The 21,500-nt window shown below is 51.2% G+C and overlaps 1 protein-coding gene and 1 pseudogene across 1 annotated transcript in view; one reads left to right on the forward strand and one right to left on the reverse strand.

The window, feature by feature from the left end:
* The window catches only part of LOC147638732 (uncharacterized), a 94,487-nt gene that overhangs the window by 3,466 nt on the left and 69,521 nt on the right, over positions 1-21,500 (reverse strand). The window lies entirely within an intron of this gene.
* LOC147638733 (uncharacterized) lies at positions 11,762-13,900 on the forward strand (annotated as a pseudogene).

The following is a 21,500-nucleotide window of genomic DNA, read 5'->3' on the forward strand; positions in this document are numbered from 1 at the left end:
TTGTGCGTGTCAATGTTTTGGGGCTTTACTATTTATCTCGGGTTTGACTGGATTTTCTTCTATTTATTTTTCCACGGCCAGTCGGCCAGCCCTGGAGGCAGTCGGCCTATTTCCTAATGCACTATATAAGGAGTTCCCCATTATTCACTCATTCATCCACTTCCCTTGCACATAGTTCAACACTCAGTTGCTGGCCATTGCCATAGTAAAGCTTTACTCCTGTTATAAAAGGTGATCTTGTCCAACTCTCTCAATCTCCTTTGCACTCTCTCATATGTTTACTGTTTATGCTTCCACCTGTGCTATCTCCTTCATGGTATCATACGCTTAGATCCAAGCTGCTCCAAACTCTGCAAATCTGCCCACCTTTCCCTTCTTGTGCTGTGCATTTTTCTCCATATCTCTCCCGGCTGTAGATCTGTGACAACAAGTTGCTGCGTTTCCCAACTGTGCTGCGTTTTTCAGGTCCAGCCAGCCTGCTATTTGTTGCCGGCCAGTTTTGGTGGCTGCATTTTCTCCTACAGAGGCAAGCCGGCCAGTTTACTTGGCTGCGTTTTCTTCTACGGAGGCAAAAGGTGGAGTTGTGGCTGTGTTTTCTGCACCAGCATCTGTTTTTGGTGAGTTCTTTGCATTTGGTGCTGCCAAACAAGTGGCCTTACATTGTCTTCTTCCTCCACGAGTCCCTGCCCTTCCGGTAGGAGGTTCCTGGTGGATCTTGGACTGTTTTGCTGCTATCCCGCCTCCTCTCTACGGTTTGAGAGGGGGCTGATTGTTCCTGGCGCCTCGCTTCGTTGGAAAGCACTTGAGAGAAGTGCCTGAGAGCTGAGATTTGTTCTTTGCTACTGTGGATATGGCTCCCCCCCTGTACGAACAAGGATGACAAGTTAAAAGGACCCAACTATGCTCATTGGAAGCTTCAGATGCGGATCTGGTTCATCCACAAGGGTTTGTGGGACATTGTTCAAGCCACTGAAAGGAAGCCGGAGCGTCCTCAAAACTCTAGGCGGTGGACTCAGGATTAGGAGGATGAATTTGCTATGGAATTACAAGACTGGGAGAATCGGGACTCAAAGGCGCATTCTGTGCTTGTGCGGACCATCACCGAGGAGGTCTCACCGGCAGTGCAAACTCTCACCAGTCCTCATCAGGTATGGTCAAAATTGGAGGATGGGCAGCTCTACGGCTTGTTATTTCCTGAAGGCAATTCCATGCAGTCTTTTCTCGTGAAGACCAAGGTTATCCATAACCAATTACTAGCTATGGGTGCTGCTTTGTCCTCTTCTCAGCTGGCTGCTCTTATCCTCACCAAGCTTGACTATGATGTGATTTCTCGATCTTTGTGGTGCCAAGTCACATCCACTCAGGAAGCTCCCGCCCCCTCTCCCTGCTCGCGTTGCTGCACAGCACCCGTCGCCCTCCCTACCTGCTCGCCCCTTCGCCTTCCCCTCGCTCCTTGCCCCCCCGCCTTCCCTGCATTGGCCCGCCGCCTTTTTCTTTTAGCCCCCCCCCCCCCCCCCCCCCCCCCCCCCCCCGGCCTACATTCGCTGCTGCGCCCCCCCCCCTTCCGCCTGCCTTCGCTGCCACCGCCTTGCTCTGCTCGCCGCCTTCCTCTCCTTGCGCCTCCCCCCCTTGTCTTCATGCCTTCCTCCCCTCTGCAGCGCCTCATCCCCCCCCCTTCGCCAGTTCGCTTTCCTTTCCTCCCTATTGCGCGCTGCCCCCCCCCCCCCCCCGCCCTCCCCCCTCCCTTTTTTTTAAGGTTTTCCCCTTCGCCTGCTCCCCCGCCCCCCCTCCCTCCTTTTTCCTGCTTCCGCCCCCTGGGGGTTTTGTTTTCCTTTTTTGCTCCGTATTCCGCCTCTGTGTGCATCTCGGTTCCAGCAGGATCCCGCCTTCGCCTCGCCTTCGCCGCAGCTTCAGACTCTGATGGAGGCTCCTCCCGCCCCGCCTCGGAGGGACTCTTCCGCAGCCCCTCGCCCGCCCCTGAGGACACCCCCATCAGGCTTTCTCTTTCGCCAGAAGAGGAAGCGAGCCTCACCGCAGAGGTGGAACGCCTCCAGGCTCATTCCACCATCTGCCGTATAGTCGGCACTCGCCCCAGCAGAGGGGAGATCACGGATCTTCTTCAGGCCCGCCTTCTTGCAGATGTGGGCAAGATCCTGGATGTACAGCTTCTGGGCCGGGGACATTATCAGATCGAGTTCGAGGCCGCCCAGAGCGTTGCCAAGGTCCTTGCCATGAGTCCCCTTGACATCAGGGGTGCTCGGGCTTTCTTCAGACCTTGGCAGCATGGATTTGACCCAGCGGCGGCGGAGCAGGGAGAGCGCCTCTTCCATGTTACTGTTTGCTTCCCTGGACTCCGCCAGGAGTATCTCCCGCTCCTCTCCAGGCTCGGAGCACTGGTGGGCTCGGTACTAGAGACTGGCCCCTCAGCAGCTTCAGTGGTGGCCAGAGCAGCTGGGCTACCTTCGGTCAGAGTGGTTGTGTCTGACATCTCCTCCCTTCCTAAGGTCATTCAGCTACCTAGGATGGGGGGGGGATGGATAGATCAGAGAGTGGAGTTCTCGGGGCTCCCGAATCAGTGCTTCATTTGCAGGCAAGTCGGTCATCTGGCCAAGGCCTGCCCTCGCAGGAGACCCCGACCCACACCACAGCAACAGGCTACCGATGGCCCGCCCACAGATTCGGCTCGGCAGGATTCCTCCGGGACGCCTGCTCAGGCCACAGAGACCTCGGAGTGGCAGCCTGGACAGGGGCGCTGCCGAGGGAGACAGCCACAGCCACACGCCCAGAGACCGCTGCAGCAACAGCCACAGTCTCAGCCTCACTGGGTTCCCGTGAGGAACAGCTTTTCTTCCCTCCAGGAGGAGACCCCGCGGCGACGACTGAGGACCAGGAGATGCCAGCTCCCCTCCTTCACCCCCCCACCCACGTCCCCTCCCACCGCCTCGCTTCCACCATCGCCTCCTCCGGTCTCTGCTCCGGTTTTCGGCAGCAGCTCCCTCTCCACCCCCCTCGCCTCCCCCTCCACCCGCCTCACCTTCCCGGGAGGCCCTAGCAGTTCCCTGGCGTTCACCTGCAGTCCGGAGAGCGCTGAGCACTGACCTCGCTTGAGCATCACAGAGGAGACCTATGCCGATTAGGGCTTCACGGATTTCATCTATCCGCAGTCGGCTGAGTCGCCTTGGCATTAGACAGCGCTCGGAGGCTTTTGATTATACCTTCACATGGCTTTTTGGAGCAGAGGGCCCCCATGAGCCAGTACCCATCCGAGTTCATGTAGTGATACCTCTGGCCCGCGGGGAGGAGGCACTAGACTCAGCGGTGGCCTTCTCGTTCCCTCCATGTGGCCCTTGTGACCGGGAGTGGACTCTAGAGCTCGCTCTCAGCACTTTGAAGACTCAGGCAGTTGAGTTTTCTCACCACATGAGCGATCTGGAGGTGACAAATGTGATAGGCCGACTTTGGGAGTTGGCTCATTTTTTCTTGGATCCCAAGAGTGTGGATACCTCAGGGATTCGGCATTTGGTCGTGCACATAGTGGCAGACTTAGCACGCGACCTGGGATATGTGTGTATACACGAGGTTGCTCTGTCAGAGCGGGAGGCAGTCGCCATGGGCCACAGCCACTGGCGCCTGATCCGGGATTCTTGCAGTACACCGGGTGGGTAGATTCGCAGCCGCTCGGATGGGGACTACTCTCCATCCAAGCCGCTTGCGAAGGCCCGCCGTACGGCTGAGACAGCATCCCACCTCAGTAGGCCATCCATGAGGATCATCTCATGGAATGTACAGGGCCTTGGCGGAGCACACTTTATACGCTATCAAGGTTGCTTGAGGCAGGAGCTTCAGACATGCCTGGTTGGTGGCAGCATTGATATTTTGATGATGCAGGAGCACCACTTGGGTGAGAGCAGAATCCGGAGATATGGTTCGGTGATGCCTGGTAGATGGGACACTTTTTGGTCTGCAGGGTTTGGTCCTTTGGGTGGACAGGGAGGAGTATGCATGGTCATTGCAGATGTATGGCGGCAGGCCATTGTGGATCGAGGGATCATTGTGCCTGGTAGAGCACAGTATGTCATTCTGAGGATGCATGATGAGCTATTGGGTGTGCTCAACGTCTATGCGCCCAATCATGCTAGTGCCAGAGCAAAGTTCTGGACCCAAGTTACGGATGCATTGCCAGAGGCCACACATTGGTGTGTCGGGGGAGACTTCAACATGCTTGAGGACCCGGCAGATAGGGTGGGAGGCAGTCATGTTACAGTGCACGGCACGGAGCTTGCAGCTTGGGACCGGTTTTGCATGTCACTGAGGATCACTGATGCATGGCAGCATGGGGCTTTCTCCCGGTCTCAGGACAGTCTTAGTTTCTCTCGGTCGGATCGTCGGCAGGGAGGGACTAATCTATCACGGATTGATCGCTTTTATGTGGGCGACTAGTTAGGGGAGCGAGGGGGCTCCGTCGGCATTCTCGCTGGCACCTCATTTTCAGATCATGCGCCAGTTATATTGACATTGGAGGAGGGGACACGGGAGCCCAGCTTGCTGTTGAGGATCCCAGAGAGGGTACTTACAGATCCCAGTCTCGCTGAGGACATTGAGAGGATCTAGCATGATAGTCAGTGCTCTGACCAGGATGCAGCGGGCCAGTGTGCCCAGGGACTCACCGATCTTAGCTCTTTTCTTCACGCTGCAGCTTTGGGGATAAGATAGATCAAGCTCTCTGAAAAGCTCTGCGGCATTGGCGGCTACAGGGACTCTCACAGGAGTTCCTGCAGGATTTTTGGGCTCGGCTCTGGGCTAGTCGACAGGCCCGCAGGATCTCGACTTTTCAGTGGCTGGTCGCCCACAGGGGCTCAGCAGTTGGCACTTGGCTTGTTTACAGCGGTCTTCCGGCGGCCTGCGTCCAATGCGGCCACCCTATGGAGACACAGAGACATTGCCTTTGGGATTGCCCTCAGGCGCAGCAGATTTGGCTGCGGATGCTACGTATTCTGGCTCCCCTCTCTCCAGAGGGTATGTTTACGTGGGGTGCCGCTGCTTGGTCGACCTCGTCAGGGCCTGCGATGGGCTATGAGATGGAGCAGGGCAGTCAGGCCATCAGATTTATTAGGGGCCAGCCTCGCCTGGTTCCGGCACCGGATTTTTCGTCCGCCAGCTGGACACAGGAGAGGGATTTACGATGGGAGCTCCTCAGCAGCCTCACCATCTGGTTCACCTGGAGGGCCCGGTGCTTCACGGCCTTTGAGGGGAGATTGGAGCCACCAGCAGAGACTGTACGGGGGATTTGGCAGGAGCTGATCCACACCCTGCGAGGACAGTACGACCACATCCGGGGAGACTCGGATGAGGTGATCTTGCGGCGCCAGGCCTTTCACACCACTTGGCGCTGTGGCCCCTTCTACACCTTACACACGGGATCCCCCCGTTGGCACTACAGGCCACCTGTTTGGCTCTCCCCCCCCCCCCCCCCTATTGTATGATTTAGCCTCTCAGTCCATTGTGCTGATGCTTGTATTTTGCAGCACCTAGGGAGAGTCTCCCGGGCTGCCATGCTGTATTCACTGCTCCTCTTCTCTTATGAGCAGGAGAGATTTTTTGTAGCCCTACGGGCGTTTTTTATATAACTAATGAAAGGATCTTTTCTCGGGAAAAAAAAAAGTCACATCCACTCAGTTGGATTTTCATGATCTTAGCTCCCTACTTTTGGAGGAGTCGTCCGTTCTCATCTCACAGGGTAAATTGAAGGTGTCAGTCAACAGTTCTGACCAGGCACTCTCCTCGGTTCAAAAGAAGGGTCGGAGTTGCTACTTCTCTTGCGGGAAAAGAGGACATGCGTCCAAGGATTGTTTGTCCAAGAAGAAGGCCAAGAGCAAGGGCAAGGCTTCATCTCAGAGAAAAGGCAAAGACACGACAGAGGATAGTGATACAGATTCTAGCACCACTTCTAGGACTCTCAAGGCGCTTCCAGCTCAAGAGACCCCAGATGGTGTGCTTGTCTAATAAACATGAAGTTTCCCCCCATGTGCTTCCAGCCAGAAGAGGCTTGTAGGCGGGAGAGGGGGCTAATTATAGCTCCACCTACTCGTGCATGGGGACCGTGATTCGGAGTTCCAAGCATTAGGCATCTAGCAAGACTTGGTTATCTTTGGTACAGCAAAGATTATGAACTGGATCTGTTCCAAGTTCATTGTTCGAGGCTTTTGGGATGTGATGTGTTCCGTCCACTATGGGGATTATGGGCGCGGTGTGTCCAGCAGCTCATCATCTATTTTTGGAGTTCAATGCACACTTGTGTAGGAATTCGTAGCCAATAAGCAAAGTTCCTTGCTATTCGTGGTGGCATCTTGTTTGGAGGAAACAGGTTGGTGGGTGCTCTCTCCGAGGTGATTCCACTATTCGCGGTGCTGGAGGATCATGGTTGCATCTTCATCGACTTATCCCGACTCTTGCACACACTGAGCTGCAAAGGGGGTGTTAGAATTGTGCATCTCAGAGTTTTGGGGCTTTCCTATTTATATGGGATTTTACTGGATTTTCTCCTATTTGTTTATCCAGGGCCAATCGGCATGTTTTCCTACTGCACTATATAAGGAGTTCCCCATTATTCACTCATTCATCCACTTCCCTTGAAAATAGTTCAACACTTAGTTACTGGCCATTGCCACTATAAAGCTTTACTACTGTTATAAAAGGTGATCTTGTCCAACTCTCTCAATCTCCTTTGCACTCTCATATTTTTATTGTTTATGCTTCCGCCTGTGCTATCTAGGGTGATTTTCAATAAATATGATGGTAAGCTTTATCCCACCGCACTTTATTCTTGGATTCATCAATTTGAAACTTATTTTGCTATTGTGTAAGTCCAAAACGGAGAAAGTAGTGTTAGTTGCCAAGGCAAAGAACCCGGAAGACTCTCAATGTGGTCATATGACACTTTAATTAGTTAATTTTGTCCAAAACATCAGTAGTGCTTGCAGACGCTTCAATTTGATGTTAATGAATCAGTTTGGCTGAAACCCCCAAATTAATTGAATGCTACAGTGTTCTCTTTGCATGTTATTTCCATACAAAAAGTGTGGTATCTTTTTCTTGTATGTCAAAATGATTTGAAGAAGGCCCAAATTTGAAAAGGCACTAAATTTTCTGAATCTACAGGTTCCGACAATGGTGACATTGATGATGTGGCTGAGAACTAGGCACAAAGAATACAGCTTCTCACGGTGAGAAGTTGCTGTTGCCGCAGAAGTCCAAGGCAGTGCTCACAAGTCATGGAAGAGATGTGAGGCAGCGGGGCAAAGGAAGAGGAGGCACAGGTTTGCCACAGGCAAAGAGATGCAGCTGTAGGAGCGGCAACCCGCATGACAGAGATAGCAACTGAAGGAGAGCAGCAATAGGCGAGATGGTGGGCAGCTTAAGCAGGCACGCTTGGCAGGCCACACAGAGCGGCGCACAGGTGGGGCAGGACAGCGCTGGCGGTGCTGTTATGGTGGCAACGCTGAACTGGTTCTGGGCCGGCATACAGCAGCAGCAGACAAGCGGAACCTGTAGGTGATGGCTCACAGCAGGAAGGAGTTGGCAGCTCACAGCATTGATGGGCGGTGGCCACAGTAGCGAACAGAAACTTGACTCACTCTGATACCAATTGAAGATATAGGGCCTAGGTTAGGGTTTTGGACAACCCATGAGAGAGAAAGAAAGATAGAAAGAAATTTGTATTAACGTCTACAGAAGGCCAAAATGACTTATGAGACCAAAAGGTTACATCATGTCCATGAAATACATCATCATGGGTACTAAAAATAAAAATCAAAGAAAGTAATAAGAGCTGAAGTGTCAGATCTGATTCCAAAACAAAAAGTGTGCAGTTCTCATATCACCCTAAAATATCCTGCATAGGACGCTGCAACATGGCACCCAATGTAGTAAAGCTAGGCTGCCAGGAGAAAGTCCTGTGGCGGTGGGAGATGATGGCTCTTATCCTCCTGTAGTGACATGGGCGTGGTCGGGGACCACAAGGTCGAGGGTGTCGGGCTCTGCATAGCTCAATGGCTCTGTCTAGTGTCACTCCTCTCGGCCGAGCTCCCGCATCATGATGGTCGCGTGTAGTGGGTGAATCTGCCCTCGTCACTCTAGTCTAGAAGAAGTCGGTGAGAGCTCTCTATACTGGTCCTCTCAAGGGTACCGCTGGTCTAAGCCACAAACGGGACTCCTCGTGTCTGCGAAGCTCCAGGAGGAAAAGTCCCAAGCATCTCTGGTCTAGGAAATCCATGATCCTGGAAAGTGGTCCAAATCCATCTCGGAAGAGACAGTGGAACCTCCCCCTAATCTCATAGTATACTGGGCATCTGCATACATAGTGGGCATCTGTCTCAGCCTCTGTGTGACAAAGTTGACATACCATGTCCTCTGGTGCAGCTGCCCTCGGCCCATATTTGGATGTCTCCACTTCTCAACTGATGGGATGAGGTGCGGATCAGTCCATTGCACATCGCACCCCAAATGACAGATGTGTGTCCATGTATGCGGGCGTGTGATGAAGCCGTCCTCTGTCAGGCAAAGAAAATGGTTCCTATATAAAAGGCCATCTTCGTCCCAAGTTGCTGGACAAGTGGGTGCCAAGTCCAGTATCCGGTCTCACGATGTCCTTCTCGATGACCCTGTGCAGCTCTGTGCAGCTGAGAGCTAGGACCCTAGATGGGAGCTCCATATAGTAGTAAGGGTGTGACTACTGTGTCAAATAGCTAGAGCTTTGTCCTCGGCTCCTGAAACTGAATATGTGAGCACTGCCTCTCAAGTGAGCCCAAGGCTGCATACCCGCGCATCAATCTGGTTTCGGCTGCCATCTGCATATTGAAACACGGCCCAGTAAAAGTGATCCCAAGGTATACATAGAGGTCACAAGCTCCATTGGCTTCGAGGTAACTGTTGTGCAAATCTTCGTATCCACTTCGAGGAGGTGTTAAAGATCATAACCTTGGTCTTCCCAAGGTTTACAGTGACGTCCCGATCCTCACAAAAGGCCTGTAATGCATCCAAGTGTCTCTACAGCCCCTCTGGTGAGTCAGAAAAGAGGACAATGTCATCCACATACAATAGAATGGGTATCAAAACTCCTACCAAAAGTGCTCTTGGACCTCCATGTCTGTCTATGTAGTCAGACACCTCATCAATGTAGAGCCCAAATAGAGTGGGAGATAAGGGACAGCCCTCTTTCACCCCGATAGTGCAAGAGAGAAACAAATAATTGCACGGTACAATGTGATGCTTGTATAAATGTGTAGAACTTTACATAGTACAATGGTTTTTTTAGGCCAGTTAGTAGCCTTATCTTTTGACACATACATAGGACACATGTGTCACACACAAAACTAATGACATGTCGCAACTTATTGTATCCAAATTTAAGGAGGTGTTCACACTCACATACACATGAATAAGATTACTCACACACACAATCCTTTTAGGGGTTGTTCACACACAGATGCAAGTGGGTACACAAAGAGGGGAACACAAAGATGATGGATACACACACATGAAGCACCGAATACCCAACAGATTTTTCCAATTGCAGTGCCGACCCCATCAGCTAGTTATGCATAGTGCAACTAGCCCATCTGAGGTGAGCTAGAGCTCCCCCCACAAGCGAACCCCCCCACCCGACCCCCTGCACGTCCTCACGCTTCCTCCCGGACTTGAGCCGCCCTCTGCCTAAGCCCCTTGTTGCGCATCCATTCCCCCCCTCCCCCCCGTCTTCCTCCCTCCTTCGCTATCCCACCTTCCTCCCTCCTGTGTGTTTTCCCAGCCGTTGTCCTTTTCCGCCCTTCTATCTCCTTCTCACCCCCCCCCCCCCCCCCCCGGGAAAAAGATCCTTCTACTAGTTACCAAGAGAAAGGCATCATGGAATGCTGAAGTCCATTGTACAGGATAGAGATCCCAAGACTACAAGTCTCTTTTGGCAAGCCTTATTTTGATAATATGGGCACCAAATTAGACTTCTCATCAACTTATCACCCTTAAAACGGATGGGCCAAGTGAGGCTGCAAATTCAGTCATGTTGGATCTCTTGAAATGTGTTGTGGCGGATCAAAAAGTTTTTCTTGGGAGAAGTACTTACCGCTTGTGGAATTTGCACCCAACAACACGGTGCATGCATCAACGGGAAAGGCCCCGTTTGAGATTGTTTATGGTAAGGTGGTTTTGCCACCCATCCTTCGCACAAAGGATGAGACATTTGCAACTGATGAGTATGTAAGAGACTTGGATATTGCCTTTGCTCAAGTGCGGACAGCCATTGCAAGGTCACAAGACAAACATAAAAACGCTAGCGGTGAGCAGGCAAGTTGATGACAAAGAGAATGATTGGGTATTGTTGAAATTCAAGAACGCAAGACCTCCAAAGAGGCCTGGCAAAGAGGGTGTATACCCTAAGCTTGCAGTCAGGTACTATGGGCCCTTTCGAGTCATCGAGAATATCAATGAAGTGGCTTTCAAGCTACCATTGCCTAGTCATTGGCATATACACAATGCTTTTCTTGAGAGTCTCCTTCACAAGTATGTAGGGCCGGAGCCTAGTGAACCGGTCATTGAGGATCTATCAGGACTGGATGAGCTTGAAGAGATTTTGCAACCAAAGGAACACAAGCTTGTTGCAGGCAAAGTTGTCAGGCATTACCTTGTGAAGTTCAAGAACTATCTTCCCATTGATGCAAACTGGGTAGATGAAGAGTTCTTTAAAGATTCGTCCCACTTGCTTCAGACGTACTTGGATGCTTTTCTGTTACGAACAACTGTTTGAAGTTTTGGGAGGGAGGTGTCACATGCACTCTGCACTGTAGTGCATGGTGACAAGATGGCTCATCATCACTGCAACACTGTACAGTAGTAGAACCCTTTAGGATTTGATATTTGTCGTACGTCGTGACCACATTGTAATCCTCAGTCCAAGATATGACAGGCACGAGCTACGTAGGTCATTCCTCAGCCTTAGAGAGTCAGTCAGTCAATCAATCAAGTCCCAAGGTTGGATCAAAACGTACGTACGGATTCAGTCCGTACCGTACATCCGTACGGTACGGGGATCCGTACGTACGGATCGATCCGTACGTTTTTTTTTCTTTTTTGGGGGATTTTCGTTGTTCGCCTGCGAGATAAACGTTTTTTTTTTGGGGGGTTTCGCATTCTTTTGGGTTTCGCCGATAGCGCGTTGGACTCCGTACTGCCGCCAACGATAGCACCTGGACTCGTCACTCCGTACAGCCCGCCAGCGCACACCCTCCGGTACAGTCTCTCTCTCTCTCTCTCTCTCTCTCTCTCTCTCTCCAGGCCTTCCCTTTGCTTCGCCATCTTCTGTGTGCTCATGGTGTTGCCCCCTTTCCCCACCCAGTACAGCCCGCCAGCGCACACCCTCCGGTATAGTCTCTCTCTCTCTCTCTCCAGGCCTTCCCTTTGCTTCGCCATCTTCTTTCCCCACCCACCCACCCTTGCTCAGCCCCCAAGGCAGCAACATAACTCTCTCTCTCTCTCTCTCTCTCTCCCTCTCTCTCTCTCTCTCTCTCTCTCAGAGCCTTAGGCCACCATCTGTGGACCATGCACTTAGCTCTCAGTCTCTCTCTCCCTCTCCCTCTCTCTCCCTCTCACTCTCACTCTCACTCTCACTCTCACTCTCACCTGAGTTTTACGTTAAATATTATGCATTGCATGATTGCTGAATCCTGATTGAAATTGTATGGCATTGTGCATTGAATTTGTCAGAGCAATCATGCCGAAACGAGAGAATCCATACTGGAAGGAGCACACAAACGTCATTCGCATTGTGACTACTCCAGGGCAGGCAGGTAGTGGCACTCGACAATGGCAGTGCAAGTACTGCAATTTCACCCTCACGAGTACAATTACTCGTGTCATCAAGCACGTCACAGGCATTGGCACCACCAACAATTGTGCAGGGTGCAAGAGAGTGCCAGAAGCATTGAGAGATCAGTTGATTGCTGAAAATTTCCCTGCAATGGGGGCAGCTGGAAGAGGAAGAGGCACACAAGAGACATAGGATGCGCTTCATGATGCTCTTCTTGGGGACTTGGCCGGTCCATCCACGCAGGTTGACGAATCTCAGCCTGCCTCTTCTGAGCAGGCATCGTCTGCCAGAAAGAGGCCTTTTGTCATGCAAGATGAGAATGAGGGTGATACACATACGGAAAGGCAAACCACCTTGCCTTCTCGTGTGCATGCACAGTCTTGGATCAAAGAAAGGCAAAAGGTGGCTGAGATGGAGATTGCTCGCACTCTCATAGAGTGCAATATCTCCTTCAATGTTTTGAGGACTAACCAATGGAAGAGGATGGTCAGAGCTATAGCCCAGGTTGGACACAAGGAGTCATGGTCAGGGCTTGAGTACAAAAAGATGCGCACCACGATGCTTGATGAGCAAAAGGCCTTGATAGACAAGGCATTGGTGCCAGTGAAAGCAGGTTGGCAACAATTTGGTTGCACTATCATTTCGGATGGCTGGAGTGACACACGGCGATGACACATCATCAATATTCTTGTCTCTTCATGTCTTGGTACGTATTTCTTACACGCTGTGGATGCTGGGAAGGCAGGCGAATGCATCACTGCTGAGAGTATCTATGAGCATATTCGCCAGGCAATTGTTGAGGTTGGTCCACAGAATGTGGTGCAGGTTGTAACAGACAATGCTGCTAATTGCAAGGCAATGGGAGACATGGTGGAGGCGGAGTTTCCTCGCATTGTGTGGACTCCATGTGCAGCCCATTGCCTTGATTTGCTTATGGAGGACATAGGCAAGCTGAGTTGGGTGCAACCCACAGTTTCTGATGCCACGAAGATCACTACATTCTTCAGAAAGAAGCAGCAGGCATTGGCTATCTTTAGGAGCCACAGCAACCTAGATATGGTGCGGCCATCCAAGACAAGATTTGCCTATATGTATTTGGTGCTACACAGGCTTTTCAAATTGAGAGATCCACTATTACAGACAGTTGTGGATCCAAAGTGGAGAGATATGTATCATTCACAGACAGAGCCCACCAAATATATACAGAGACGGATACTGGATGAGACTCTCTGGACGGATGTGCAAACTCTCTTAGTGGCTTTGCAGCCAGTATTTGTACTTCTGCGAGTCACAGACATGGAGGGCTCCACTTTGGGCTTAGTGTACCACCTCTTCATGCAGATGAAGAGTCATATTGCAGCTTGTACGTCCTTGACACAGAATTGGTAAGTAAAATCTTGATTCTTGATGGCCGATTACAGAATCTTGATTCTTGAGTCTTGACTTACTAATTGCTCTACTTCTCTGTTTATTTTACTCTTGCAGCCGAGATGATATATTGGCTATTGTGGATTATCGATGGGGGTATATGAGTCGCCCCATTCATGGGATGGCTGCATTCCTCCATCCTTTCTACAAGACGCCACTTCTCTTTCATGATAGGGAGCTGCTCACCTTACGAGATAGGTACATTAATAGTATGTATGATGTGGAGCAGCAATTGGAGATTGATGCGGAGCTCTGCAACTGGGTCAACAACTTGGGACCCTCATTTGCTAGAGCTGTTGCTCTTAGACCAGAGGCCACCAAGCTTCCTCTTACTTGGTGGCAAAGCTATGGAAGACAGGGTCTTCCACAGCTTACAGATATAGCTCTGCGAGTGCTATCTCAGGTATGTATATCATGTATGGACTATGCCATTTGAACTAGTCTTGTGAAGCTTGTTGGGAATTGCCGAGCTCACATGAATGAAGCACTTTTTTTGAATTGGAGTGCAAGATTGTTCAGCAGGTGCTTGTGAGCGCAACTGGAGCGCTTACTCGCTCATACATACAAAGATACGCAATCGTTTGAGCACCTCTCAACTAGAGAGACTGGTCTATTGTAGGGCCAACATTACGAGCTTATCATGCTTTGGGCACCCCAAAACAGGTGAGTTTATCCTATTCATTCTCTTATGGGGATTGGCCTCCCATTTACATAGCTTTCATACTAGTAACTATAGTATACAAAAAGTTGAGTCGTTGACACTCCACGTTCTCTTTGGTTTTACGTTGAATAGGTGGATCCAACACAGGTCAAGCTGGTCCCAGATCCTACCACCATTGATGAGGCAGAGCAACGGTTGAGAGATGAGCAGGACGAGATTCTTTGCCTCCTGCATAGAGAGCTGGAGAGTGTAGACAGGCGGGTGACGAGATCGAGAGCCCGAGCTTATAAAATTCAGCTACATGAGGGACCTGCAGATGCAGAGAGTTCTGGCCGGAGAGGCGCCCGGAGAGGGAAGCTGCCTATTCAGACTCTCGAGCACGTGCGAATGAGGCCGTTCGCCTCATTCACACTACCTAGCAGGATGATGCAGAGGCAGGGACAAGGACATCTGAGGCAGCCCACCCACCTGTGCCCATGATGACAGGGCTTGAGTATGATGACGAGGGCAATGTCATCACGGAGGGTTATATGCTTGATTCTCCAGGGTCATCATCCTCATCGGATGATGAGTTTTGATTTGGATTACCTTAGTTTTGATTTGGTGTTGTATGGACATGGCACAATTTTGTCATTATTCATAGACTCATTTTCAAATTTCATCATTTTTTGATGTGAATTGTGAGTTGTCACGACTCACTTGTGACAATGTGACTTGTCTTAAGTAATAAGTATTAAGTATTAAGTACGATTAACTTAAGTATGATTGACGACTTGGTGATTCTAATTTCTCACTTTTGAATTAGTAGGTTTTTGACCTTGTTGTGTCTCTATTTCGAAAGTTTTATAAAATTATATGTCAATGTGGATATGGACTGAAATTTTATGTAGGTGGCTGAAATTTCTGAGATTTTATGTATTTTTACCAATGGTACGTATTTTTACGTACCTTAAAATTTTTTCCCGTACCAAACAACGTACAGTACGTACGGATCCGTACAATACATAACGTTTGGAACCACCTTGTCAAGTCCCTTAATCCACTTGGAGAGAATCATTTCATGCATATAGAAGTCAGTAGAAGCCTTAGGGTTTGCATCAGATCATGTGTGCATTTTGCATATCATTCATCCCATATGCATATAGACCATCTAGACCTTTGTAGAAGCCTCAAGATATCATCTAGCATTTTATCTTATTTATTTGGCATTTTTTCCATTTTTTTACAGCATTTATTACCATTATTTCACCTATTATCCAGTTGTGTAGCTTCATTAAACCAGTCGGCCAGTTTGCCAACCAACCGACAAGCCAACATACCCATATAAATAGCATCGCTTCTTGCATACCATCATCATTCAATCATCAGCCTTCAAGTGTTTCATCCTTCAGCATAAGGAGCATCAACGATTGAACATACAGCCCCTCATCATCAAAACACAGCACCATTCAGCATTCAGCCACTTCAGAACCTTGCGTTTTCAACATATACACAGTTTTCAGCATTCATCATATCATCGTTTTGCTACATGCCTTCCGGTGAAGGTAAAACGCATTCATACATTCACTTTCAGCATACATACACTCAGCCAAAGCTCCCCTTCTCTCAGCCTCAAATTTGCAGCCTTCCTACATTCCATTGGAAGAGTCCATAGGCTTGAGATCGGTCATCAATGGTACTTCTACAGCCATGTACAGTTCAGCCCAACTCTTGGTCTTTCAGAGATCTTGCGTTTGGCTTATCTACAGTCCAAAGTCAGTCCCTCAGTCATTCTCTTCAAAGATAATAAAGCAAATACTCCTAGCAATAGGAGGGGACCCTTTAGTGGGGAATTTGGGGCCCAATAAGGTGCACAGATCTCTCTCTCTCTCTCTCTCTCTCTCTCTCTCTCTCATCTCTTAAAGTTTGAAGTGATAAAAGTGGATTGCTAAAGACTCGCGAAACTCAGGATAAAGAAGGCGGTGTGAGACTTGTGTGACAGGATCCTTCATTACGCATAATTCCGTTGCATATTACATTGGTATCAGATTCAGCTTGTCCACACACACCACATCCTAGAGTGAGAGCATCCATGGATGGTCAAACTTTGATCCGGCACGACCACAGACTTCAGTAACATGTCTACAGAGGAGAGTACACATCACAGTAGGAAGACGTCTCCCCGAAGAAGACCTTGCTCTTCCACCTACTACAGATACCATAGCTCTACTTCGAGCACAGAACCAACTTCTTATGGAGCGTCTCCAACTCTTGGAGGCCACAGCAGCAAAACCCGCTCCTCCAGTTACCCCCAACTTCGTCACCCTCTTCTTTCAGATGAACAACAAAGACGAGAGAATGAAGCCAGAGGGCGGAAAGAAAAAGCAAACAGACCGGACTATGAGAAAGCCCAACGCAGGATCGATGAGAAGACCAGCATCACGCTAAACTCGCCGCTTGCGAGCACCAACGAGAGCTCGATCGAGAGCGCATGTTACTCGAACACCAAAGGGAAAAGAAGGCCATACATCTGAAGTATCAGCACCTCTCTTCAATTTCCCCACCCATAAGTGCCACCAGCCAGAATCCCGTGACATCGACTACCGTCGTCCAAACTCAACCAAACTTTAGTAAGTATGATGGTAAGTGTGCTCATTTAGCTGTTAATCAGTTTATTCATCAATTTAATCCTCATTTTCCTTTAGCTAGGATCACAGATTCTCAAGATAGAGTCCACGTAGCGGCTCCCCACCTCACGGATGAGGTAGTCACTTGGTGGCAACATTGGTCTAGTCTTCATACAGACCCAACCACAGGTGTGACAACTTTTCGCTGGGATACATTTGTCCATGACCTAAGGACCAAATTTCTCCCTCCCCAGCATTTGACCAACCTGGCAGATGAGTTCTATGGACTCACACAGAACGGGTCGCCCGTGCTTTAGTTTTCCGGTAAGGTTATAACTTTAGCACAACAGTTAGGGTTATCTGAGCACACCAAGATGAATCAATTCATTCGTGGATTAGATTCTAACATCCGGTTCACAGTTCGTAACTTTGAGCCTAGCACATATGTCAGGGCTTTGACTCCGGCTCAAAATGAAGAAATGAAGATGAATGGAGGCAAGCCTAAGCAACCGCAGTCTAGTACCCAACCCCAGCAGCAGCAAACTATTGCGCAGCCAGGGAAAGGTAATGCATCTTCTAAAGATGCTAAGAAGAACCTCAGTTCTAGCTCTAGTTCAAGGGGTAAGAAGGATAAGGAATCCAAGCTTAAGAGAATCCCTCAGGAAAAGGCTAAAGCAAGCATCACTAGAGGCTATCTTTCTCCACACGAGCAAAGGAAGTACCTGTTAGAGAATAGATGTTTTTTTCTGTCATACCTTTGGACATGGTAAGAAGGATTGCCAGAAATAGCAAATGGAGCAAGCCTCCAAAACACCTCCTTCCACAGTTGCCACAGCATCTCCTGCTCCTTGAGCCCCGCCTACTACCACAAACGCAGTTCAACTTTTACCTTCTATGCATCCTCTGCCATCCGTGGTATTTAATGCTAAGCAGGAGGGGAGAGCAATGTTGCACAGAAAAGCCTCATCCAAGCTTATGGCTCTGCCAAGGGCCGCCAATTTGTCGTCCTATTTGACATGGGCAGTTCTGAGGACGCCATCTCTCCCCAGTTCACTACCAAAATGAGCTATACATTAGAGCCATATCATTTGGATGTGGACAGGTTGCCAGCAATGTCGCCATAGGTGCAGTAGACCCGTGGCCTACTACAGCAGAAAGTTGGATGTCGCCGAAAAAAAATTATTCGGTTTATGACAAAGAGCTTTTGGGTATGATCAGAACACTCAAGCATTGGAAGCCTTTCCTTTATGGACAGGTTTTCATAGGAAAAACAAACCACCAAGCACTTTAGTGGCTTCAGACCATGCCAAGTGCCCAGGGGAGTGATCGGCAACCAAATGGAGTCAAATCTTCCAACAATTCGGAGGAATGATCAAGTACATCCTTGGTGAGTATAACCCGATCGTAGATGCTGTCGGAAGGCCAACATCCAGACCATGCAAAAGTCCACCATTCTCGAAATCACCGAGAAAGACTTAGACAGCATGAAAGATCAACATGTCGATTCCCGTGAGTTTGGTACTCAATACAATTTACTTCTAAGCCTAGCCGTTACTCAGTGCAAAACAGTTGGTTGTTCTACAAGAACCGCCTCTGTGTCATTCGGGAAAAGCGAGCGGCTCTTCTCCATGATGCTCGTGACTCCTTAGTTGGAGGACATAGAGGAATCAACAATACCCTCGAGATACTGAAACGGTCCTTTTATTGGCCAAAAATGAGGCGTGATGTTTATTCACATGTTCAAGCCTATAAGATTTGTTAAAAAGTTGGAAGCATTCAAGTCAGATCAACCTGCAGCCATGAACGCTGCTCGCTGAAGCTCCCGCCTTCACTCCTGCGCTCGCGCTGCTCGCCCCTCGCCTTCCCTCCATCGCGCCCCTTTCCTCCCCCCGCCTGCCACCATCGCTTCTGCGCCCCCCCCCCTCTTCTCGCCATTGCGCCCCCCCCCTTCTTCTTGCGTACTCGCCCTCTTGCGCCCCCCTTCCTCGCTACTGCGCCCCCCCCCCCTCCTCGCCATCTCGCCCCCCCCCCCCCCCCCCCCCCCCCCTCCTAGCCTCTTCGCCTGTTCGCCCCCCCCCCTTTTTTTCGCACCCACCTCTCTTTAGCAGCGCCCCGCCCCCCCTCCCTTTCGCGTTGTTGCCGCCCCCCCCCCCCCCCCCCCCCGGGCTTCTCCTTCGACTTTTCGCCCCCTCCCTCCTCTTTCGTGCTGTTTTTCACCCCCAGGGGGTTTTGTTTTTTTTTCCTTTTCCTTTTCCTCCGGTCTTCCGCCTCTCTGTGTGCAGCCCGTTTCTTGCAGGATTTCCGCTTTCGCCTCGCCTTCGCCTGAGCTTCAGACTCTGATGGAGACTCCTCCCGCCTCGCCTCAGAGGGACTCATCCGCAGCCCCCTCGCCCGCCCCCGAGGACATCCCCATCAGGCTTTCTCTTTCGCCGGAAGAGGAAGCGAGCCTCACCGCAGAGGTGGAACGCCTCCAGGCTCATTCCACCATCTGCCGTATAGTCGGCACTCGCCCCAGCAGAGGGGAGATCAGGGATCTTCTTCAGGCCCGCCCTTCTTGCAGATGTGGGCAAGATCCTGGATGTACAGCTCCTGGGCCGGGGACATTATCAGATCGAGTTCGAGGCCGCCCAGAGCGTTGCCAAGGTCCTTGCCATGAGTCCCCTGGACATCAGGGGTGCTCGGGCTTTTCTTCAGACCTTGGCAGCATGGATTTTGACCCAGCAGCCGGCGGAGCAGGGAGAGCGCCTCTTCCATGTTACAGTTTGCTTCCCTGGACTCCGCCGGGAGTATCTTTCGGTACTAGAGACTGGCCCCTCAGCAGCTTCAGTGCTGGCCAGAGCAGCTGGGTTACCTTCGGTCAGAGTGTTGGTGTCTGACATCTCCTCCCTTCCTAAGGTCATTCAGCTACCTAGGATAGGGGGGGGATGGATAGATCAAAGAGTGGAGTTCTCGGGGCTCCCGAATCAGTGCTTCATTTGCAGGCAGGTCGGTCATCTGGCCAAGGCCTGCCCTCGCATGAGACCCCGACCTTCACCACAGCAGCAGGCTACTGATGGCCCGCCCACAGATTCGGCTCGGCAGGCTGCCTCCGGGACACCTGCTCAGGCCACAGAGACCTCGGAGTGGCAGCCTGGACAGCGGCGCCGCCGAGGAAGACAGCCACAGCAGCACGCCCAGAGACCGCTGCAGCAGCAGCCACAGTCTCAGCCTCACTGGGTTCCCGTGAGAAACAGCTTTTCTCCCCTCGAGGAGGAGACCCCCGCGGCGACGACTGAGGACCAGGAGATGCCAGCACCCCCTCCTTCACCCCCCCCACCCCCGCCCCCCCCCCCACCGCCTCGCTTCCACCATCGCCTCCTCCCGTCTCCGCTCCGGTTTCGGCAACGGCTCCCTCTCCATCCCCCTCGCCTCCCCCTCCTCCCCCTCCGCCCGCCTCTCCCTCCCGGGAGGCCCTGGCGGTTCCGGGGCGTTCACCTGCAGTCCGGAGAGCGCTGAGCACTAATCTCGCTCGAGCATCACAGAGGAGACCTATGCCGATTAGGGCTTCACGGATTTCATCTATCCGCAGTCGGCTGAGTCGCCTTGGCATTAGACAGCGCTCGGAGGCTTTTGATTATACTTTCACACGGCTTTTGGAGCAGAGGGCCCCCATGAGCCAGCACCCATCCGAGTTCATGTAGTGATACCTCCGGCCCGCGGAGAGGAGGCACTAGACTCAGCAGTGGCCTTCTCTTTCCCTCTATGTGGCCCTTGCGATCGGGAGTGGACTCTAGAGCTCGCTCTCAGCACTTTGAAGACTCAGGCAGTTGAGTTCTCTCATCGCATGACCGATCTGGAGGTGACAGATGTGATAGGCCGACTTTGGGAGTTGGCTCATTTTTTCTTGGATCCCGGGGGTGTGGATACCTCAGGGATTCGGCATTTGGTCATGCGCATAGTGGCCGACTTAGCACGCGGCCCTGGATATGTGTGTATACACGAGGTTTCTCTGTCAGAGCAGGAGGCAGTTGCCATGGGCCACAGCCACTGGCGCCTGATCCGGGATTCTTGCAGTACACCGGGTGGGCAGATTCGCAGCCGCTCGGATGGGGACTACTCTCCATCCAAGCCGCTTGCGAAGGCCCGCCGCACGGCTGAGACAGCATCCACCTCAGCAGGACATCCATGAGGATCATCTCATGGAATGTACAGGGCCTTGGTGGAGCACACTTTATATGCTATCGTGGTTGCTTGAGGCAGGAGCTTCAGAGATGCCTGGTTGGTGGCAGCATTGATATTTTGATGATGCAGGAGCACCGCTTGGGTGAGAGCAGGATCCGGAGATATGGTTCGGTGATGCCTGGTAGATGGGACACTTTTTGGTCTGCAGGGTTTGGTCCTTTGGGTGGACAGGAAGGAGTATGCATGGTCATTGCAGATGTATGGCGGCAGGCCATTGTGGATCGAGGGATCATTGTGCCTGGTAGAGCACAGTATGTCATTCTGAGGATACATGATGAGCTATTGGGCGTGCTCAACGTCTATGCGCCCAATCATGCTAGTGCCAGAGCAGAGTTCTGGACCCAGGTTACGGATGCATTGCCAGAGGCCGCACATTGGTGTGTCGGGGGAGACTTCAACATGCTTGAGGACCCGGCAGATAGGGTGGGAGGCAGTCATGTTACAGTGCACGGCACGGCGCTTGCAGCTTGGGATCGGTTTTGCATGTCACTGAGGATCACTGATGCATGGCAGCATGGGGCTTTCCCCCGGTCTCAGGACAGTCTTAGTTTCTCTCGGTCGGATCGCCGGCAGGGAGGGACTAATCTATCATGGATTGATCGCTTTTATGTGGGCGACTGGTTAGGGGAGCGAGGGGGCTCCGTCGGCATTCTCGCTGGCACCTCATTTTCAGATCATGCGCCAGTTATATTGACATTGGAGGAGGGGACACGGGAGCCCAGCTTGC

Source organism: Cibotium barometz, chromosome 5 (genome assembly GCF_041138505.1).
Source record: "Cibotium barometz isolate CiBa-2024 chromosome 5, ASM4113850v1, whole genome shotgun sequence".
Lineage (NCBI taxonomy): Eukaryota > Viridiplantae > Streptophyta > Polypodiopsida > Cyatheales > Cibotiaceae > Cibotium > Cibotium barometz.